General features: G+C 45.9%; 1 long non-coding RNA gene across 2 annotated transcripts in view; it reads left to right on the top strand.

The window, feature by feature from the left end:
• Positions 1–7,627: 7,627 nt before the first annotated feature.
• The window catches only part of LOC146182835 (uncharacterized), a 42,495-nt gene continuing 26,428 nt past the window's right edge, over positions 7,628–23,694 (top strand). The window contains exons 1-3 of one of the 2 annotated variants that reach the window (XR_014708399.1): positions 7,628–7,998; positions 14,459–14,561; positions 17,071–17,204. This is a non-coding gene — a long non-coding RNA (uncharacterized LOC146182835). Of the gene's footprint in view, positions 7,999–14,458; positions 14,562–17,070; positions 18,112–23,694 lie in introns of both variants that reach the window. The other variant, XR_014708398.1, reaches the window with a different exon arrangement.

Below are 23,694 nucleotides of genomic sequence, written 5' to 3'. Positions count from 1 at the left end.
GCGCGCCGTCCCATTTTCATTCCAGTTCTTTTTTTTTCGCCCCCTTTGTTGTAGCGCGACGGCGGCCAGAACGCGGCCGGAGGAGGCGAGAAACAACCGAGCGCGCGCGCGCGCAAACACGTGCTGGAAGGCAGCGCGGAGCAGACGACAGCATGCTTTTCTATGCTGCGGGGAGCGGACGACGCGGCCGCACTGCGCGGAGGTTTTGACGGGGTCTCCATGGAGGGCGCTGACGCACAGAGCGGCGCAGCGCCCCCTGGCCCACCTGCCCCAGGGCTTGCGCACGTGCTCCTTGCATGGTGTGCAGTGCGTGCTGGACGAGGTTGGTGCAATGGCTGTACTGCGTGGCTGAGAACGATTCCGTCATATATATAACGTAGCCCCAACGGACTTTTCTTGAGCTTTGACATTGGCCACCTTATATGACCTTCTGGTTTTGTGCGAGTCTGACAGTATACAAGCGTGAATTCGGCTTTGCATGCACGAGTTGGAATGTTTAGTTGCACATGGTCCTATTTTGAGTAATTCCTGTCATGTTATCGTTATGGTGGCAATGTTGTACAGCTTGAAATAATGGTTGCGTAGTGTTTTGTGAATATTAGTCGAAGTAACTGACATGCGAGTGTCATTGAGAATGAAGGCAAGGCGGCAAGGCTCATTGCTGCATCTAGTGCACTGAGTGTTGTGCTGGTCTTGACCAACGAGATTCATGCAGTCGCAAAGTGGTGGATGCCCATGCTGCTTTCCGAGAACCGAACGGGAAAAATAATAGTGAAAAAGGAAAAAGTAAAGCTTTCTAGCGCGGTGCTGTGAGCTCGGCAGGAAAGGCAAACTGAGGACAGCATGCCGACCTATCTTTGGTATCCAAGTGGATGTTGGCTCTCCACGTGGATTTGTTGGCGCGGCGCCCAGAGACATCTTCAGCGGGAAGCTTTGTTTCATTTTTTTTTCCATTATTACTCACAGCCTGCCCTGCGTGACTCGCTTAAACGGTGGTCCCAGCGCGTCATTTCTACAGTTGTCTTTCCTGACAATTACCACAATGAAAAACCACGCCATTTTCAAGCGTAAGCAACGTAAGCTAAAAACAAACGCCTTCATAACAAAACTAATCAGAGTGCTATTGTTATTTACTGAGCTCTACCGATCTATACAATCTAGAAAACATCACCAATGACGCATCACGGAGAAATGGACGTTCAATTGAAATAAATGCAAATATACTCAATTGACTAGAAAACGTATATCAAGAAGCTCAACATACGGTTTAAATTCCAATCCTTTAGAAAAAGCTTCCGAATATAAATTAATGGACGTGTATACTAAAATATGACATTTTACATTCCGAAACTTACATTCCAAAACACTTCTTCCGTCTATGTTTTTTTTTTTCTTTTTCTGTTCGCCCCCTTTGTTGGACGCTTCTCGCGCTCAAGGCCGGAACATCTGCGCTCATAAACACAGAGCAAGGGAAGAAAGACGGCGCGCTGGGAGGGAAAGACATTTGTACCCCGACCCCAGTAGTTTCCCCTCCTTTTCCCTCAACCGAGGGACCCGCGGACAACACTTGGCGACACAGTGTCAAAATTACTTCTAGCAACACGCAGCATTGCGGTTAACTTCAGAAAAACATTGTATTGTAAATTTAAGACTACACAGCACTGGAGTTATGAAAAGTGCAGCTTATATTTTGAACAGACGACATGTTTTGTTTCAGCGGAACAAAGTAATGACGTAGTGTCTGTCGTACGGGAATAGTGAATTAAGTTTACAAGCTTATGTTGTCGTTGGAACAATTAAATTAAAATTGAACAATCGAACTCAAGCAATGGTACATGTGTCTGTTTGACAACTATGTAAAAGAACCAAGAAATAATCCTACTCCTGCTCTGTGTAGCTTTTTGCGAGAGCAGTGGTGGTGGTGTCTATGGGGGGATTATCCTTACTCTGGTCTGTCGGCAATTCCGCGACCTGAGTTCTCAAACTTGAACATCGTGTTTCTACCACAGTCCGCTAAAGCCAAAGTTCACGAAAACTTCGAGAATGTTTTGTCACTGCTGACCGCTCATTTCACGAACGCTCAGCCTGCACAAAGCGAGAGACGTCGTCAACGTTGTTGCTTCACCTTGTACCGGAGTGCCTCACACCCGTCACAAAATTCGTGAAGAGAAAAGTTATCCGTGATGGTTGGTTCATATCAGAAAAGTTAAGTCCCAGACACGAAACCTGTACTAGCATTACGTCGATGAAACAGCTGGTTCACTCAGCCACAGCAAAGGCAGGGGAAAGCAATTATAGAATATTAGCGGCAACCTGCAGCTCCCCTGAATGATTTTTGAGATTGGTCCGTTAGACGCCCTCATTTCCTTCACCCAAAGATGCTTCCCCAAACACTCGGTATCCCTGCTTTCAGCATCATTGACTGCATAATTCGTTTTATAAACTTTTTTTTGGCTTCTGATCACAGGTGTTAATCTGAGTTTACTAAAGTGGCGCTTTGGGCTAGTTGGTATTACACAACGAAAATATGCGCCTCTGCGTGAAGAGACATGGCACACTGTCACTGTGCCCTTCTTTCCCGGGGCGCATCACTTCTCAACCTCCTGGAGACTCCTTTTGCAAATCTTACAACTACAGTTTAACCCTTTTATGAGATACGTGCACTGGGGAGCAGTTTTTTTATCTCCAATATCAGAGGTCCCTTATAAGTAGGGTATACAATCCTATTTTCTAACCAGACCTTATTTCGACCTAGGCATCCTACGGGTAAAATGCGCAAAAAGGAAATGTATATGTTTTATCATAAGCGTTATTATCGCTTTCATTTACATACTGCATTTCCTTGATGGACCACCACACACTGAACACACTTCGCAACTTTCTTATATATTTGCGAACTGCGTTTGCAGCGATTGCAAAGTGCCATCGCGATGTGACGTGGCACCGCAGCTAGCGATTCCCAACTCCGGAAAAAGTTCTGTGTCCCGTAACACTACACGAACTCAAGTAAAAAAAAAAAAAAGCGCCATGTTATTGTGAACATAGCCAGCTTACCACTAAGGTGCTAGAAGCAGCCAGAACTCTAAAACATCACCAGCAGAAATATCACTCGGAATGTTTTGCTTGTTTGTCAACGGGTAAGATCGGCTGTGAGTAACAAACTTGTGAATATGTCGCTACTGAGATGAAAAATAAATAAAAAGCCAACAGGGCATTTCTGAGTGAAGTTGAAACCATGGTGGAATAGCAACCAGAGCAGTTTATTTATCTTGTTCATTTATTTCTTATTGTTTATTTCGCTTGGCTATGCCTTGCTTTCTAGTCACAATGGTGTGTTTACGTCAGCAGTACCAGCTGATCGCTTTCTTCGCATTTACCGGATAGATTGTTCATATTGGAAAGGTACAGCGCAAAAAGACGCAAGACGAACTGTCGCTACTGCATAAAAGATGAAAAGAGCAAGAAAACAAAAAAACTGCCGCCCTTTAGTTGCGAACACTAAGATTTTATTTCGACACCGAGATAAAACAACGAGAGAGCTGATGGAAGCCTACTTGATCCGAAAAAGACAGTCGCAATGTTTCAGCCCACCTTTGGTTATATTAGTAGATAAGGAGGTATCGTTCCTGGATAATTCATAATTTTGGCCTTAGTCTTCACGGGAGATGGGAGGAAAACATCCCCCAAAAATCTATCATCCGGTGTTTATGACGTATATGTTTTGACCCCTTGCAATGGGCTTCGCGCAAGTGCTATAGGCTTCTTCTAATCGCTTGAAAGACGTATAAAAATGTGTTTCCTTCCAATAAATTTAGTTGCGAGTAAGCGTACGTCCATCCGTCTTCTCCTTTTCGCCTTGTGTATTTTTGCGCTGTACCTTTCCAATGTGAACCAATACCCATATGTCTATCCTTCTTCGGATAGACTGTTGTTTATACTGAAAGTCAACATAATCGACAATTCCTGCTGTATTCTTCTAACTAGCGGACACAACATCTACGGTATATCCCTGATAATAAGCTCCAATCTCCAATAATTGGAGAACCCAACGGCACTGCCGGTAAGCTCGAGCAGAAGCTCGCATGTGCAGTCGCGCTTGTGCTCCTTGCGGTAAGCCTGAGGAGCTCATCTACGTTGCATTCCCACTGCAGGTGCTTCTTTTAGTCATTTGATAGGCGACTGACTTGCGTTTTTTTTTTTTACTGAAATTGTAATTAATCGTGATGACGCAAGCGTGTCTCTCTTTTTTGTTTTCACTATAGCTGTAACTGAACCTGGCGATCGATGGTGCCGCACCTAATGTAAAAATGTCTGTTACAAGCGAGACTGAGTATACCAAAATTCAAGGCTAACTTGTCCTTTATGCCGACTGTCTTCTACATCGAATGCCTGTTAAATCAAAGGTCCAATTAGTAAATTTCATATGGCAGCCATCCATTTGGGTGAACGATGTTTCTCTTATCCGACTGCCTGTTATATCCAGCCTTTTATGACGGGGTTCTACTTTATAAAATTAACATTATGTGAACGATGACGTCAACAATTATCTGCTTCTCCCATAATCGACAGTTAATGTAAGCATGAAATGGTTTGGCGCTCCGGGATGGACTCGGTGCCTTCTTGAGACTATCAGTTTGGGCTTGCTTGTAATACATGATATGGAATCATAAGCGCAACTTGCAGGTGAGAACCATGAAGGACAGGATACACACAAGCGCTAACTCGCAACAATTTGTTTCAAGTCACAGAGGCATATAGCATACCGATATATTGGGGAAAAAGTGTGTAGAGCAAATTGAAAGGTGTCCTAATGATCGCCTCTCTGAACACCGCAGGAATGTGTGTGCACACATATCCGCCGCGCGCCCTTCGTGTGTTGATGGCCGCCCAAACAGTTTCGTTTCTTCTGTACTTTTTTTTTCCTACGCGCACTCCAAGTGCGTGGCGTCCGCTTCTTTTCCTTCCTTAATTGTTTGTTCGTTTTTTGTTTGTTCGCTTACGTTCTCTACTCCCACCCCCCTCCCGCCCCTTTTCGCCTTGCGGTTATCTTCGCGAGGCGTGCTAACAAGGAGTTCTGCGTACGCGACTCAACTTGTTTCGTTTGTTTGTTGGTTCCCAAACAGGCACCCTATGTGCTCGGCCTGGTCCGCAGCACTCTAGGCCTATGGCTCAAAGTTGGCAAGAAAAAAAAAGTAGTGCGCAGCGCTCAGATACCAGCGGTTGACGATAAAGGGCAGCAAACTTAAACAAGAACCCACTGCTCTTATATAGTATCCCAACAAAAAGTGTCATGGCAGTTCGGTTCCAGGTGGAGCTCCAGACAGAGCCGGTTTGTGTGTATGCAATGGTGCGCCGATGAAAATTAAAGCACAATGAGGGGCTCGCAATGAGGTACATACAAGGGGAGCCAACAGCCCCTACCCACACAAATGAAAACAAGGTGTGTGTGTGTGTGTGTGTGTGTGTGTGTGTGTGTGTGTGTGTGTGTGTGTGTGTGTGTGTGTGTGTGTGTGTGTGTGTGTGTGTGTGTGTGTGTGTGTGTGTGTGTGTGTGTGTGTGTGTGTGTGTGTGTGTGTGTGTGTGTGTGTGTGTGTGTTGGGGGGGGGGGGGGGGTTCATCAATGCGAAATAAATAATGCAGCGTCATTGGAAAACTTATTATAAAGAAGAAAAAAATACGTATGCAAGCTGTGGAATTCGAAACAGCGAGCTCTAAATTTCAAGCTACAAGTAGAAATTAGCCGAATTCTTGGGACATCGAGCGGCATTACTCAATTGGCATTACATTTTTAATATTGCGGCGTAGTATAAATTCGGCGGCTCGTTGCCGTTACGGAAAATATCTTACTGCGGTTTTCCACACCTCACGCACGTTTTAAAAGCCTCTACTGTGCTTTTCTTAAATAAAGTGGTAATAAATGCGATCTGGAGAGTGGCTGCAGTTTCGTTCACTTAGTTTTCGTTTTTTATGTATAATTGGAAAGTAATCTGAGACTAAATGAATTACATATCGGAAGTAATTTTAATTTAATGTGATTAATTTTTGAAGCCGTAATTGGTGTTGTTTTTTTTTTTATTACTCTTGAAACGCAATTTTCCCTCGTATGCATCGGCGGAATGTACTAATATATGCAATTATATGCCTCCTAATATTCGCTAGGTTACGCGTGGCGAGAGTTTTTAACACCGAGGCATGCTCCATATTATTATGGCTGGGAGTGTACATACAACGCGCCAGTGCAGCACTGACGCGATCGTCGTTGTGCCAGCCTTCTTGTCAACTCGACTTCCTCGCTGCTCCGCTCGGACAGTGAAGACTGCTGCGGCGAGCAACCGCGCCACAAAGCGAGTGGTGAGAAAGCGAAGGACTGGTGCCCGCGCAAGAGCTTCGTCTCCCCGTGCCCATGCATCCCACCCCCTGTGGTGGTGGTGGTCGGTGGTCGAGCGTCAAAAAAAAAGGGGGGGGGGGGGGGGGCGAAAAAAAAAAATAAAGTGCGTGGTGCAGTCTCCTTCTATTCTACCCACCCTCCCGTTTGCGAAGCGACGCAAAAAAGCCCTACCGCTGAGCCCGGCAGCTCTGGCCGGCACTCGTGCCCTCCCTTAGGCGAGAGAAGAAAGGGAAGAAGAAAAGGTAAAGGATGAGTTCACGGTGGTACACGGTGGTACGGTGGTACGCCGCGTGGTGCCAGTTTGCCGAACTAAAGACCCGTGTCCCGGAAAGCTGGGCATGGGCGGACAAATTCTCACCGTGTATGGCATAGAAACTAGATCAAAGTGGACTTCCACGTGTTATGCTTTTAGGAGCCTTATCTTTTCGTTTCGCTATAAAGAGTACGGGACGCAGTGCTTTCAGCCCTGCAATTGATTTTTAGTAAATGTAGGGCGCAGTAAGCGTTTCACTTCACTGTGGACACCTTCACCGTGTCTTGGGGTAAGGGATAGCCCTCTGTCCGATCGTGGGAGGAATGGGAGGCCTTCCTTGCGTCGTATGACTCGCACATTCAACTTCTTCGCGTGAACCGGTGTGCCAGTGCCTTGGCCATATGTGGCCTGGACACATGCGCGTATTGTGAGGGCCGCACGGTGGCTCTGGGACCTCTAAGAGCCCAAATTCACTCGCCAATATAGTGTTTTTCTCCTCCTCAACATGCACTGACATCGCGCAACACACGAGTTCCTCTCGCACTTCACCTCCATCGAATAGCGTCCGGGTTTGGACCCGTAAACTCCGACTTAGTAGCCAACACTCTCACCACTGAACCCCACCGCAATATGCACCGCAACATTGAGATGGGGTTATTTTCGCCCAATTTTCACCAGCATTGAAAACAACAGGTCATTAACCTATTCCTTTGCGCTTACGCTGAAACTTAGGCGTTCTGCAAAAAGCACCGTCCACTGACCTTTCTGGCAAACATAGGTTATGATCAGTGTGATTTTTATATGCATTGATGCGACGTTGTACCCAAGTGTAAAGCTAAATTTTAAGCAAAATCTCTGAATGTGTTTTATCCCAGTGAAATCGGAACCGAAACTAAATGCACATTGTGGTTTTCATTTCTTCAACGCCGTTGTTAAAGTGCTGGGCACCGTCACTTTAGTCATTGCCTCGTTTTTGTCATCGCTCGCTGTGCTGAACGTCGGCGAACTTCAATGTTTGTTCGAAGCGCTTCTTCGATTGTGAACCGTCATGAAGTCTGCCATGTTCAGCGTGCGAATTCTGTAGTAGGGCGTTCGCTCGTGTAGTGCTGTCGAAATGCGATATTCCACTTAAAGGGCCATTTCGAGTCTTGCTAACTTCTCAGTGTGTGTGCTTCATTGTGCTGTGCTCTAAAGGATGGGTGTTCCGTGTCCACTTTGAAAGGATCGGAAGGAGGAGGCCTGGACAGTTTTTTTCAATGCGACTACAAGTTGGATCTGCCAAATATACAGCAGTACTTTTGCTGAACCTGGATAAAGGCAAACAGCTGTCTGCATGACTACGCTGTTGTCTTTAGAGGTAAGCAATGTTTACAATCTGAATTTAAAGTACTTGTGCACATTACGAAGTAAGATAAGTTAGAGAGACGCTGTATTGTATCGTACTGCTGCAATATGTCTTTACAGCCTCTAAATAGTGTTGTAGGCGCTTCATTTCAACTGCCGTAGAGGCGTCACGGCACCTCTGGGGTAAAGTTTCGGTGATTTGTTGCGAGAAGGCGTGGTGCAGAAAGGCTGCAGCATGAGTATGCACACGGTCGTTTTGTATTTTAAAAAATGCTACCGTGCGTGTGCAGTGCTTTTTGTAACTTTAGCTTAAGCGGGAGAAAGACTGAGTGTTTTTTAAAGAGTAATGATCCATGCACTACGGAGGGGACTGCACTCACAGCAGACTTGTCTATGTGCACTACGCAGTTTGTTGCGCCATCTAGGTGTTTTTATTCAAACTGTACGTCATGTGACCGCACCTCGTGACCCACTGCTTTATGCCCACTGCGCGAGGAAGAGCACTGTAGCGATACAGTGAACTATACTTCGTTTCATACATCAGGTGCAACGCAGCGAAAGCTACACAAATAGTTCGCAAGAAAAGAAGAGGAGGCGTATCACTACGCACTCGTTTTGTGGCCGAGTGGTTCCTGCGGAAACGGGCTTTATTCCGAGCATACACGTTTGCAATAACTTGCTTCGCATGTCTAGACATATTCGCAGTGCGGATCTTATAAAAAAAAATGTGCACCGAAGAACCATTTTCTCAAAAAGAGATGCGCAGCGCGGAGGGTACAGCCAGCGCCATCTAGTGGCACAGCTGACAACGTTGCGGGGAGCGAAAATGCGACACGAACGAAAACGACATAAAAACATACAAATTCACCCAATCCGATCCTTTCTCCCTAAAAAAAGGTGCTCTTTATGCAGATGATTGCAAATGTAAGATGTATTAAGCTTGCAGACAAAATAACTATTATTTCCTCTCGTCAAGAGCAGGCACTATTTTGCACCGCGGATTTGGAGAGCGCAAACAAGAGCTGTAGCTTTGGCAGGGTTGCACTTGATGTATGAAACGGAGTATAGACCTCCTTCACTCCGGCTACGTCACGAAAATGCGGTGGCGCTGTCGTCGTTAGTGACTTTCGCCTGGTAGGCAAAACAACACTTCTGTCGCTTTGCCTACCGTGATTACGCGATGGCTTGCTGCTGCCGGGAAATGCAGAGCACCATGCCGACTTATCGCGTCGCTATGACATGTGCTGAAAGGCACACTAGAGGAAGTTTAGTAAGCTTGCACAGGTTTCTTGCCCTACAATGGTCGCCGTAAACAGTGGTGGGCCGCCGCGGTGGAGCGCCAAGGCTGGCTACCGATGCCTGCTCATCGAATATGCGGCAAACACTTCGTCACGGCTAAGCTGGAGCTTATTCACCTTTACGCCAGAGCGGTCTACCGGATTAAAGGTCGCGAATAACTCGGGTTTGGCCTTCTTACGACGCGTGATGGGATCTTGGTACTGTTTTAGTGCCGGTGCGGGCGCGGGTGCGGGTAACATATGTAGACGAGGCCGTCATATATATGTTATAATGCGTAGGCCTGTTTCTTTGTTGGAGCATGCATAGATGTTTTACCTATGTAAACTGTTCCTCAAGCCCGTTTTTTTTTTTTTTTACTTTGGTAATTGTATGTATGCGCAGTGAGCTGCCACGCGAGAGATCAGTGTCGCACTCCTCGATCCGTGGTATATATATATGTTGCATAACCTTGGCCGCGTTCACGTCAAATTATTTTAATCTACTTCCTGATGAACATTCCCACTTCACGTTGGCAGCTACTAATCAATTAGGTTGGAGCTGCATTTTTTTATTTATGCTGGGTGCTTTTATTTGTATTCACAGCGGTTGATTGCGAATGCGAGTTGGGAGGGCTTATCCTACATTAACGCGGCCACAGTGGCCGAGACCGAACTGGGCCGCCTTAACTACGGAACCACGGGTGAAAGTAAAAACGACCCCAGAAAAGAGGTCCCCAGAAGATACAGCCCCGAAAAAGAAGGTCCGTGGAATATACGGCCCCGGAAAAAACGTGCAGAAAGGTCCCCTCAGGAAGCGGCGCCTAGGAAAAAATGTCACCGAAGAAATTGACTGAAAATCTGCCCGGAACTCACTTCGCAAAAAACTGAACATCTTATTGGATGCCTTTTTTTTTTTTTTTTTAGAATAGATATAACCATTGTCGGGGCACTGGGTCATCTGGGTGCTTTACACATTTACAGGAACTGGAGAAGGCTTGGCAAGAAAGCATTGCGAAAAAAAAAAAAAAGAACCCCACCACTATATAACATCCAGCGAGTATTATGCAGTGCATAAGTTGTCAGTTTCCAAGCTGGGAAATATCTCTCTTTATTATAGGTCTAATCACCCGGGTAATATTACACATTCGAGAGACGTGCTTGTCCTCGACCGCGCAAATTTCGGCGCCATAATGATTTTTTTTTTTTTTGTAAACGCATGGCATCAGTACCATGTTTTGCAAATTTCAAGCGGACGGGTAGAAAGAATCACTGTAGCATACATTACTGCGGCTATAGACACGAGGAAACTCAGTCTACGCCTTTAGTAAACAGAACTACAAAACGTGAAAAAATAAAACGGTGGGGTTCAAGATATAAATAATGTTCAAGCTAAAATCACAAACGCAGATGTAAGATAAGAACAGTAAAAGTTGATTAGAATGAGCGCTATTCATCGCTGATAAGCCAAGCACCAGGCAAGGCGAAAGCTCGACTTTGCAGTACGTTTGATTCCATCTGTTTGGGGACGTTTTATCTGGGGCCATTTTTTCCGGGACCATTTTTTCCTGGGATGATTTTGCCGGAACCACAGCGGCCGCTGCAGCTCGTAATGGTAATGGAAGCTTTAAGCGTGACTACCCGGGATAAAATTGCTAGCATTAACGACGGCAGCCGCCCACGAACAGAGCAGATATAAAAGAAGCACCGCTTTGTGATTTCAACGAATTGGTACGCAAATTCGTGCGGTGTCAAGACTACTGTTGCCGTGCTGACCTAAATCATCCTAACCATACAGCCACTCGACGCTAGCGAGGTGCTTCGTGCTTATCAAGAACGCTCATTTGCCGCTCGGTGTGAAGAATCATCCGATAACGCAATGATGCTTCGAGCGGACTATTTCGTACGCGGTTTGCGCGCGCTATTTATGGCGAGAAAAATCACCGTCAGCTTACTCGACTCAAAGTAGTTGTAAGCATCTGAAGCTTCGTAATTCTCTATACGTTCCGCGCCTAATTTTCTGGGAGAAAACAGCAAATAGATGTCAACGTCGGTCATTTTCTCTGGCTGGCAGCAACGCTTCTCTTGGGCGCCTTGAACCCAATCTCCATCGGTACGGCGTGCGGGTGCGTACGCTGCACGCCGTGTACGTTTCAATGTATCGTATTCAAGAAGGACTTTTTGTTGGGCTAGTTGGTACAGCATTTCTTTTTAACAAAGGACAAAGCGCTAACGACACATTCACAAGAAAGAAGACACGGACAAGCGCTTGTCCGTGTCTTCTTTCTTGTGAATGCGTCGTTAGCGCTTTGTCCTTTGTTAAACAATGTATCGTATTTGTCCTCACCGCTGAGGCTCACGAAATACTAGCACATGGTCATTTCGTCTGCCAAGAAAGCGCCTACAGATCACAATAACACGGCCTTGGCAAGCTTAGCCACAGTGCCGCGGCCGCGGTCGTGCTTTTTGCCTACCGTGGGATCGCTGACGAGAGCAGCGCCACCTCGATCGTCTTGTTTGTTTGCAAACATGAAGGAGGTCTATAGAAGCCTTCTTCTTCTAGTTCACTGTAGTAGCGAGGAGCTGGCCAGAGACGGTGAGAAACGGGAGGGTATTTTTGCACACCGTGAGCGCGCAGTCACGTGACACAAAAGGGACGTGGGGCTACTACGTCACTTCTTGCGTGTCCTGTCGACATTTTATTTTTGTTTTTGTTTTTTTTTTTATATTATTCTACTGGGGCGGGGAGAAAATCGCTTGGCCGTCGGAGCGCGGCTTGGAGCTGGCGGAGGGAGAGCATCTAGCCGTCCGCACTTAATAGCACGCACGCTTTCTTCTGTATTTTTCTTCTGTAAAGCGCTCGCGGTAGTTAGTTTTGTCCATGCCATGGCTCCTCCTCCAACACAGTCTTCTCCCCTCCCCCATGGCTCCAAGCAGTAAACAGAATTTTCCTCCTCCGGGGGAATGAGTAAGCGCAGATTTTGTGCGTTCGCTTTCGTTCTCTTTCTTCCGGTGGTCTGGCGGGGTTAGAGCTGGTATTCGAAGCCAGGGACTTCGAGTCGCGAGTCTGCTGCTTCGCAGCGTGCTGCAGGAATAGTGAGTTTGCTTCCTCACTACGATGAAAACGTGCAAGAGTTGTGACCTTATGCGGGGCCGCAAATATATTGAGTACCTGCGCATGAGTTATTTGCACACACGCGCCCACAAACATGCAGTTTTGTAGTGGCAAAAAGCAAATAACTTTACAGCATCTGCGCGTAAACCTTGATGTTTCGAATTAAACTGTGAAATTATACAAGATGTTACTTAGCTTACGGATACGTCACTATATATATATAGTTGTATGTACATAATTGAGGCGTAACTTTTAAGGTGCAAAAGCGGTTGATTGAGCCAAGTAAACGACACAGAAAATCTTCAGCACTTCCTTCGCTGCCTCTCAAGGCAAACCAGCTCATACATCACAGCTAGGGAAAAAGAAGAAAGGAAGCAAGCGTGCATACTGCTTTACCGAGGGCAGCTCCAAGCCGTCACTCGTTTGAAACCACACTGTCTACATTGGCTAGCCTGCCCGCCCCTAAAGCCCCTTTATTGAGGGGCTTTACCCGCCCCTCCTTTCAACCTCTCCCCACTAATAGGAAAAAAATACAGAAGAAAGCATGCGTGCTGTTAAGTGCGGACTGCTAGATGCTCTCCCTCCGCCAGCACTAAGCCGCGCTCCGATGGCCAAGCGATTTTCTCACCGCCCCAGTAGAATAAAAAAACAAATAAAACAAAAACAAAAACAAAATGTCGACAGGACATGCAGAAGTGACGTAGTAGCCCCACGTCACTTTTGTGCGCCGCGATTGCGCGTTCACGGTCTGCAAAAATACCCTCCCGTGAAAAACAGCGACCACGCTATGTCACACGACCACGCTTTTAGCACATGCGCAACGTGCGTTCGCCCGCGCAGTCGTGCATATTACCGTGAGAGCTGGAGCGGGGAGTGCGTCTAACCGTGCACGTCCTGCGAGCACAGCGCTCAACACGCACGCTTTTATTTTTTTTTCTCCCTAGAAATGTGGAAAGGATGAAAGGAGACGCGGGCAGGGTAGCCAACGTAGACAGCGCGATTTTAAACTAGTGACGGCTTGGAGCTACACTCGGCAAAACACAGGGCATGTACGCTTGCTTCCTTTCGTTTATTTTTTAACTAACAGTTAGGTATGGGCTGCTTTGGCCTGGGCGGCAGCTTATAGCGCTAATTGCCGGCTTCTGTGCACGCGTACTTGGCTCAATGGGCTGCTTTTGCATCTTACATTACGCGTCTTACGTGAAACAACTATAGTAACAAAATTAACTGTCCATAAGCTAAGCAACGTCTTCTATAACTTCACAGCGTGATTACAACTGTCAACATTTACGCGCCCTTGGAAGATGCTATCAGTCTTAATTGACAGTTCTTTCGTTTCCGCCCCTGCAAAACAGCGTGTGTGTGGGCGCGCGTGTGTATGCAAGTAACTCATGCTCAGCTACCCAATATATGTGCGGCCCCGCATACGGTCAGTACTCAAAGTTTTCATTACAATGAGGAGTGTCGCCTCGAATACCAGCCACCACGTCAAACCACCGGAGGAAAAAGAACGAAAGCAAAAGATTGCGAACGCACTGAACCGGCGCTCACTCTATATTCCCCCGCATCGCGCCTTTTGACTGAGCAGCGCTCCTCTCCCAAGGGCACCAAGGACCTGAAAAAATATTCTACGGGCGGCGGAAAGTCGAACTCCGACGGCTTCGATCCACGACTATGGAAAATGCGTATTACCTATTAACTCATGCTATGGACCATACCGTGACTGTCGCGCTCGCGCTAAAACGTTGGCGTCACCAGTCCCTCTTTCTATGACGTAACTGCGACATTCCAAAACGTGATCATGCGGCTAAAGTCTGCTTTACTATACTCACTAGATGGCGCTACATCATCGTAGTGCATAGAGCAACTTCTCGTTGGAGTGCACACCGTAGTGCATGGAGCATCATTCTTTTTTAAATTGAAATGTGTGAAGTTAAGCAGTAATTGGCCCACATCTGTGTCTCGTACGCATTTCTGCTCATGCTAGTTCCCGTATTCTTGTGTGTTTGTGTGTTCATGTATGCCTGGGCTAGCTTAAATTTATAGTTGGTGATCAAGATAACAGCTGCATTTTGTGGACGCAGGTATTCAGATCACTTTATAAGCATGTGCGTTATGGGCTGTGTCTTTTGACTGCTGGATCCATCCAACCCAGGATTGCGAGACCGGTTGGTATTACAAGGAAAGGTAAATTTCTCTGCGTCTGGATTTGCATTTTACATCGCATGAACGCTTCTTTTTATGCTCATCTTGTGTCTGATCGCCTAGACTGTAGTTTCTGACATTTTGATTGCGTCGGATTTTTTATTGCATTTGTGTTGACTATGGTTTTGGACAGGCATTGACAGATTTTTCTAAGCATGATGATTGTGCTGCCCAGACAAAGACAAGTGCCCCTGTCGAAATGCTGGCTCTGCTTGCGAACTCGGGCTCCCCTATAACCCTTGCTGAGTGCTCTTTCATGCCGTAGACATCTTCTGTCTCTTGTTTTACCTTTGTTTTTATGGGTCACAAAATGTTTATTTACATTTCTCTTTTTCTTAACATTATTGCTTGAAACAGATTAATACAATGCAGTAGTGATAGGGGCAAGGAAGACTGATGCAAACAAAAGAACTAACAACACTGGTAATAGATATGAACCGACTTTCAGAGCCACCAGTTTCAAAACAATACAAGGAAAAGAAACAACGAACACGTCATGCAACTGTTACATGATTCTGCCAACAGTCTTGTGTTGGTGTCACAGCATTTGTGCAGAACAGCTGTTTTTTCAAAGGCAGGTGTGCAGTTCTTACACTTGCTGCAGTGTTTGCTTACCTCACCCAAGTTTTGATCTGTCTGAGTTTTCTTGAGTGATATATATCCTGCTCTCCGAGACCTCACTTCTCAAAGGTGGAGTTCAAGTATGTTGAAAGCAACTCCAAAAAACTTGATCTCCATCTTTGTTCATATAGTGAAGGTCATATTGTCTCCCAACGAAGTGGATGTTGTATTGATACATGTGTCGCGCCAGTCTTGAGTGATATATATGTCTCTCGAGACTGCAAGTTTCAGGATCAGTGCACAGAGCGCAATGTAAGCCATGGTCTCTTGGTTTATGGATTCCGTCCTTGCAGTTCTGAATGATGTCAGAGGGTATTTTGATACGTAAGTTTCCCAAGTTGTAGCCATGTTCACTGTCTGCCTTAGAATGGTAAAGGGTAATCTTTCATTGCCCAGCTGATGGCCACATTAAGTGTCTGGATTTGTGCTTGCATTTCGGTCCTAAACATGTATGCTGAGCCTAGGAGCTAAGGGGTAACAAGCCAGTTCTTGTGCATGCCTCGGCACATTCGAAATCAGTAAAGAGACATAATAAGTTCTTGTCTCATGAGCACTCCTGAAAAATTATGCACATGCCAACAGGAAGATGCATTTCAGAGCCAACTGCACCTTTTAAAAGAAGCCAGGTATCCAGCGAATCTTTTAATTCCTATAGCAGAAAGCTCTCTGATATCGGGAAGTAACCTAGGAAGCAACCCAAAGCAGACAACTGTCAGATGTCTATGATTCTGTCTTTACAGAGTGGGCAGAATGAGAGGAAGATAGCTACACAGTATAAAAAAAGCATGGAGCAGGAGTTGAGGAGAACCTCAGTTTGCAAGCTGAGTCAACGTTTTGACAAGAGGACTTGTCTTAGTCTGGTTGCAGATGAAGACAAGTCTTCTTGTCGAAATGTTGGCTTGGCTTGCGAAACTGAGGCTTTGCCTCAGGCTGAAAAAAAAGCATGAACTTATGTTGTCCAAAAAAGGGTAATTCTGAGAGCATAGTAGAACCCGTCTATGTGGCCAAACATTGCCCGTGTCAGCTAAACCGCAAAAAAATAATGTATTTCATTCCCCTTTCATGTGGAAATATCTATATCAGCTAGAGGAAGGTGTCTAAATGCTAGGCTGCAGGAGACTGCAGCCTGTCTAAACGCTAGGCTGCAAATTTCTTTGATTAGTGTGTCAACACACCATCCATGCACCTGAGGAGAAGAGTTGTTTCTGAGCACCTGTGAGCATGTTACGTTAGACTGGCAGGAAAGAGCTGTTAATCATCATGGGCGTCGGCAGAATGGTCCAAAGGGGCATTTTTGAAGAAGCTTCACTGCACTGTGAAACAATGGTTTGTGCACTGAAGTGTCCACAAGATGTGATGGAGCCAATTGCGAAGAGGCACCACTGCTACTCCAGCATACTGCAAAAAGCACCGTGCACTGACGATTCTCTCAACATCGGTTATAATCAGTGTGGTTTTTATATGCATTGATGCGACATTGTGTCCAAGTTTAAAACTAACTTTTAAGCAAAATGTCTCATTGTGTTTTATCCCAGTGAAATCGGAACCGAAACTAAATGCACTTTGTGTTTTTCATTCCTTCAATGCTGTTGTTAAAGTGCTGTGCCCCGTCACTTTAGTCATTGCCTCTTCTTTGTCATCGCTCGTTGTACTGGACGTCGGCGAACTTCAACGTTTGTTCGAAGCGCTTCTTCGATTGTGAACCGTCATAAAGTCTGCTGTGTTCAGTGTGCGAATTCTGTAGTAGGTCGTTTGCTCGTGTAGTGCTGTCAAAACTCGATATTCCACCTAAAGGGCCATTTCAAGTCTTGCTAGCATCATTGTGCTGTGCTCTGTCTAAAGAATGGGTGTTCTGTGTCCACTTTGAAAGGATCGGAAGGAGGAGGCCTGGACAGTTCTTTTCAATGCGACTACAAGTTGGATATGCCAAATATACAGCAGTACCTTTGCTGAACCTGGATAAAGGTGAACAGCTGTCTGCATGACTAGCTGTTGTCTTTAGAGGTAAGCAATTATTACAATCTGAATTTAAAGTACTTGTGCACATTACAAAGTAAGACAAGTTAGAGAGACGACGTATTGAATCATACTGTTGCAGTATGTCTTTACAGCCTCTAAATAGTGTTGGTTCTTCATTTCAACTGCCGTAGAGAGGTCACGGCTCCTGTGGGTTAGTCTCGGTGATTTGTTACGAGAAGATGTGGTGCAGAAAGGCTGCAGCATGAGTATAGACACGGTCGTTTTGTATTTTAAAAAATGCTACCGTGTGTGTGCAATGCTTTTTGTGACTTTAGCTTCAGCGGGAGGCAAATTGGGTCTTTCTTTTTTTTTGAAATGTGTGAAGTTAAGCAGTAATTGTGTGAAGAACATGTGTGTGAGTGGGGAGAATTTGATAAAAGACGAAGAAGGAAAACCACGTTTGGAGAAAGAAGAGGAAAACGTGGAGGTTGGTTCAAGGAGCGCGAGGCACGAGCAGGAAAGAACGGGCGAGCAGCGGAGCCGATCGGCTGTCCAAGGAGCTCGGAGCGGTGCGTCTTCTGCCAGGCCTGACCTGGGAATCCAGACCTGGGGCCTGCCGGTTGTATCCTGTCCTGTTCCTCCTGTTGTCCACGAAGCTCGGAACGATGGTCGGGCCCGGAAGTGCCACAGCGCCAGCTCTTCACCGCTGCTGTAATTGCAGATCTTCACTGGCACGAGCGTTCGGCGCCGTGCTGAGCCTACGCACATCGGGGATACCGGACTCATTGGCCGTGGTACGACAACCCGAGGTCTCGTGCTTCCACTGGGCCCCATTCGGTGGCCTAGCCTTCCGCTAGACCTGCCGAGGCCATACGTCGGCGACCCTACAACTCACGAACAACCGGAGCGAGCGTCTACGCCGACTTCACGTTCCTGCCTACCCAACGAACTGGTGACTGTAGACCATTTTGTGTTTAGTCTTCGTCCCACTTACTCGTCCTACTCTCGTCCCGTCCATGTGTGTACATAAAATTATTCGTCGTTAAATTGGTCGCTCTGGTCATCTATTTAGATTGCTGTCTCTGAATAAGCCACAGAGCAAGGTGGCCAGAAGATTTAAAGAAAAGAACCTCACAAATTGGCCCACATCTGTGTCTCGTTCTACGCATTTCTGCTCATGCTAGTTCCCGTATTCTTGTGTGTTTGTGTGTTCATGTACGCCTGGGCTAGCTTAAATTTATAGTTGGTGATCAAGATAGCAGCTGTCTTTTGTGGACACAGGTATTTAGATCAGTTTATAAGTATGCACGTTATTGGCTGTGTCTTTTGACTGCTGGATCAATCCAACCTAGGATTGTGATCCTGTTGGTATTACAAAGAAAGGTAAATTTCTCTACGTCTTGATTTATGATCTTCATCGCATGAACATTTTTTTTTATGCTCATTATGTGTCTGGTTGCCTAGACTGTAGTTTCTGACATTTTGATTGCGCCAGATTTGTTATTTATTTGTACCTAACTGGTTTTGGACAGGCATTGACAGATGTTTCTGAGTACGATGATCATGCTGCCCAGACAAAGACAAGTCCCCTTGTCGAAATGTTAGCTCGGCTTGCTAACTCGGGCTCCCCTATAACCCTTGCTGAGTGCTCTTTCATGCCGAAGACATCTTCTGTCTCTTGTTTTACCTTTGTTTTTATGGGTCACAAAATGTTGATTTACGTTTCTCTTTTTCTTAAAATTATTGCTTGAAACAGATTAATACAGTGCAGTAGTGATAGGGGCAAGGACGACTGATGCAAACAAAAGAACTAACAACACTGGTAATAGACTTGAACCGGCTTTCAGAGCCACCAGTTTTAAAACAATACAAGGAAAAGAAACAACGAACACGTCATGCAACTGTTACATGATTACTTTGTTGCTCCAGTCCTTTCCTGTAATGTTTAACAGGGTCATGAGCATTTAAGTACAGTCGAGCCCACTTATAACGATACCGGTTATTACAATATATCGGCTATAACAATGAACAGCCATGTCACCGTCAAATTTACTATGTATCCAATAGTAAAAAAATCCATTTACTACAATGATGGGTTGCTGCACTAACGGTTATAACGATTAAAACCGGCTACTGTGACCCAGCTTCAAAATAAAATATGCGTGATTCCGTCGAAAACGCGAGCGTCCGCAATCGCGCAAAGCGAGCGCATTTCGCACCGCATGTCACCCTTCCACTCCTCGAGACGAGTGGTCTGCGCCCACGATACGAAGAGAGGAGAGCACTCAGTTTCTCTACCCTTGCCCCCCCCCCCCCCACACCTCCGCGCTCCGTCACATGGTCGCGTCCCCGCCGCCGTCCCGACCGACTCTCTGTGTGGCGATAGCGGCGGCTGTGTGCGGGCGGTCGTAGTGCTTATACGTGTGGGGTGCACGTGGTGTGTGTGCAACGCCTGTGGCGTTTCGCTTTCTCGTCGTACAATGGCAGATCCGTCTGCCGTACGCCCTTCACCGGACTGCACGGCGCTATTGCCAGCAAAAAGAAAACGTACAGCGATTTCATTGGAGACGAAGCGCAGCATAGTTGAGGACCACAAGAATGGACAGAAGGTGTTGGCCCTGGTGCTGAAGTAAGGACTGCCTCAACTGACAGTTTCTACAATCATCCGCTCCGCAGATAAGCTGCTTCAAGAAGAATGCTCTGGTTCGAAGAACAACGAACGGAAAAGGGTCCGGCAGGGCGCCTACAAGGAAGTGGAGGAAGCCTTGTTCCAATGGTTTCTTAGCACCATCATTCCCTGCCAGAGCTTTCCAGCGTGGACGTCTTCTTCCTTCCGCCGAGCACCACTTCAGGTTTGCAGCCTACGGATGCCGGCATTATCGCTAATTTTAAGGCCCTGTACCACTGCCGCGTCCTGAACAGGTTAGTGCTTGCCATGGACATGGCTGCGCGGAGAAGTGATGAGCAGCCTGATTTTAAGATTAGCCTACTGATGGCAGTTCAGTTCATGTTCGGTGCATGGTCAGAACTATATACTTCGACGGTGCAGAATTGTTTCAGGGAAGCAGGCTTCGTTCGGGATCGCACGACTGCCGTGGCTGATGCTTGCGTAGCTCCGACCAATGAAGGGATGCCAGAACTGTGGTCTGCACTCAGCAATGATGCATCGGGACTGGATGAGTTTCTGCATGCAGATGATGATGTGGAAACGTCCGAAATCCTCACTGACGAGGCAATCGTGGAAAATGTGCGAGCGGCGGGCAACGACAGCGATGACGACGACACTGCAGATCAGCCTCTCCAAGTAGTGTCCTCACAGGAGGCCCTGCATATGATTTATTCCCTCTGGGACTTCGTTCTTTCAAGGGGCCTTCCACTTGAGCACGTCGAACAATTAGATGCTCTCGAGACCAATGTTAATAAGCTTTCTGTGAAGCAAGCGAAGCTCACGGACTGTGCTTTTTTTGTTAAGTAGTGGACAACTTTTTTCTGCTTGATTAAAATTTTTGAACCTTGTGTTGACTGCATTTTTTGGCAAACCCGGTTATAACAATTATTGGTTATAGCAATGACATTTTCTTGGCACTTGTGTATTGTTATAAGTGGGCTCGACTGTACAATCCTTTTCCACACAAGTGCATGGACGGCATGGTAACACACTTAAAAATTTTGAAATGGCCTGAGCCTCTGCCATCTGTCTTGTGTTGGTGGCACAGCATTCGTGTAGAACAGCTATTCTTTCATAGGCATGTGTGTATTTCTTACACTTGCTGCAGTGTTCGCTTACCTCACACAAATTTCGATCTCTGTTTGAGGTTTCTTGAATTATATATAACCTGCTCTCAAAGACCTCACTTCACAAAGGTGGAGTTCAAGTATGTTGAAAGTCACTTTTGAACCAAACAACCAGCGCCCCCCCCCCCCCCCCCCCCCCAGAAAAGATACCTGCCGACACCCATGTTATGCCTCTGCTGCACAGGCAGCAGTTACATCCCTCGAGCTTTTTTTTTTTTTTCTTGAGGCTTGTGTTAATCTGCATTCGCGTGATTGTCGCGCTAGGCACACTTTCGATCAATGGCATGCCTGAATTGTAAAATATCTTATTTAGCGTGCATTGGAAGATTGCAAATCAGTACTCTGTGCTAAGGCAGACGAAATATATCGCCCAGGGTGTGTTAAATTTGCCTGTAGACGGACTGCACATTGCCTTTTCGCATAAAAGATGTGCAAGAGTGTTGTTCCTGATTTCCTTGTCGCGCCAATTCATCTCAGCTTTTAAAGTTTCATGCATACAAGCTGTCAACAAATTTCTCCCGTATGTATACGTCCAGGTATCCAGATAGAGCATGTTTCGGCACTTCAAAGGCACCAAATTATCTTCTTAAACTCCAGCGCAATATTCCAACGTCTTTACGCATTCGATTCATCGGTGAATTGAATATAGTCTGCTACGTCCAGGCTTCAGTTGCTGAAATGCATCTCCAGAACACGACTTGCAAAAGAAATGACTCTGAGTATATGCGGGGCAGCAACTGCCCCTACCATGTAGCTGCTCTCGTCTACCTCAAGTTTGCATGATTGTTGTTGCTATAGTGATGGCGATCACTGCGCTGTTTGCTTCTTCTTTATAAGTGCGAGATTTTTTTTCTACGAGTTGTGTGAGATGCATCGAAAAGAAGTTACGCCTTAATTTGGGCCACGCCAGTTTTCTTTTCTCCCGTCCATATCACTGAATGATGAAGTTTCTTGTTTAACCTTCATGGCGCGCCATGAATAGTGTAATGAGGTAGGGATTGAAACTGTCAACCATTTGACACAGAGCAATATCGTTTGTAGTGAGCCTTACCGCACTTAGCAGTGAGGTTTGCTACTGCGGCTATTGCAGTAGAAACAAGAATGAGCGCCCACGTCTTCCAACTTTATTTTGTCTAAAAGTACCCAGCCCTATGCATATAGCAATCCCATTTTCTGTATGCCCATTGCTTGGTACATTCTACTACTTCCCTGCATTGCTGCTGGCAAATAACGTTTGTTGTTTTGCAAAAAAATCGCATGTATCACAGCTTCACACTGAAAAAATTTGTGTTCTTTCAGGTGTCAACTGACTGGACGCCCCATAAATTCGGACTTTGCAAAATATATTCGGCAGCTATAGAAAGAAACCCACCATTTAACATTAGACAGCCCATATATGTTCGCTACTTTTTCGCAAAACGATTTCGTGAAGAATGTCGCTAGTGTCAAATATTGCATGGGAACGCAGTGCGATTAGTTTTTTCATTCAATATCTTCACAAGCAAAGAAAGCCATTAAACCTCGTTCGCCCCCCCTCCTGTTTCTTTACTAAGCTCATCCCTGACATGGACAACGAAAAACAATTGAAATATTTCAATTCTGTCAAAAATTTAGGAAAGAAAAAGAAAAAATGCGGTATTAGAGAGGAGAAAGACTTTGCTGCAAAAACTGCGCATTGCACAAAGCACTGCTCGAATACTCGTCCACGAAGGAGCTTGACATTGCGTCTGGGTATAAGGCAGACCTTTGCTATGTGACTTCGTTCAGGCAGCAGTATCTGCTATATATTGATTTTCACGAAATAGAACCACGATGTGACGGCAACAGGAGCTATACATATCTGAGGAGGATCAGCGCGCACGGAATCACATTGTTGACCTCGTGTTTTGCCGGCAAATTCACGTGGTTGGGGATTTTAGCCATTAACATATCATCATCAGTCTAGCTATACCCACTGCAGAGCGAAGGCCTCCCATATTTCTCCACCTAACCCGGTTCTGTGCTAGCTGCATCCACTTGACCCCTGCGAACTTCTTAATCTCATCCGCCCACCTAACTTTTTGCCGCCCCCTGCTACACTTTCCTTCCCTTGGAATCCAGTTTGTTATCCTAAGCGACCATCGGTTATCCTCTCTTCGCACTACATGTCCTGCCCATGTCCATTTCTTCTTCTTAATTTCCACTAGAATGTCAGTAACTTGAGTTATTTCTCTGACCCACTCTGCACGCTTCCTATCTCTTAATGTTACCCCTACCATTTTTTGTTCCATAGCCCTCTGGGTTGTCCTCAACTTAAGTAGAACTCTCTTGGTCAGCCTCCACGTTTCAGCGCCATAGGTGAATACAGGTAAGATGCAACTGTTATATACTTTCCTCTTTAGCGATACCGGTAAGCTGCTAGACATAATCTGCAAGTGCTTGCCAAATGCACTCCATCCCAATCTTATTCTTCTTGTTATTTCCTTTTCATGGTCCGGATCTGCGGTTACTACCTGTCCTACGTAGACATATTCGCCTACTACTTCCAGTTTTTCGCTACCTAATGTAAACTGCTGTTCCTTCCCGAGGCTGTTGAACATAACCTTAGTCTTCTGCATATTGAATTCCAAGCCTACCTTTCTACTTTTCCTGTCTAGGTCACTAATCATTATTTGCAGTTCATTCCCCGAGTTGCTTAGCAAGGCAATATCATCAGCAAATCGCAGATTACTGAGGTATTCTCCATCTACCCTTATCCCTA

This window comes from Amblyomma maculatum, chromosome 7 (genome assembly GCF_055883805.1).
Source record: "Amblyomma maculatum isolate TAMU_Amacu chromosome 7, ASM5588380v1, whole genome shotgun sequence".
Classification (NCBI taxonomy): domain Eukaryota; kingdom Metazoa; phylum Arthropoda; class Arachnida; order Ixodida; family Ixodidae; genus Amblyomma; species Amblyomma maculatum.
This window is presented reverse-complemented; position numbering and strand designations above follow the sequence as displayed.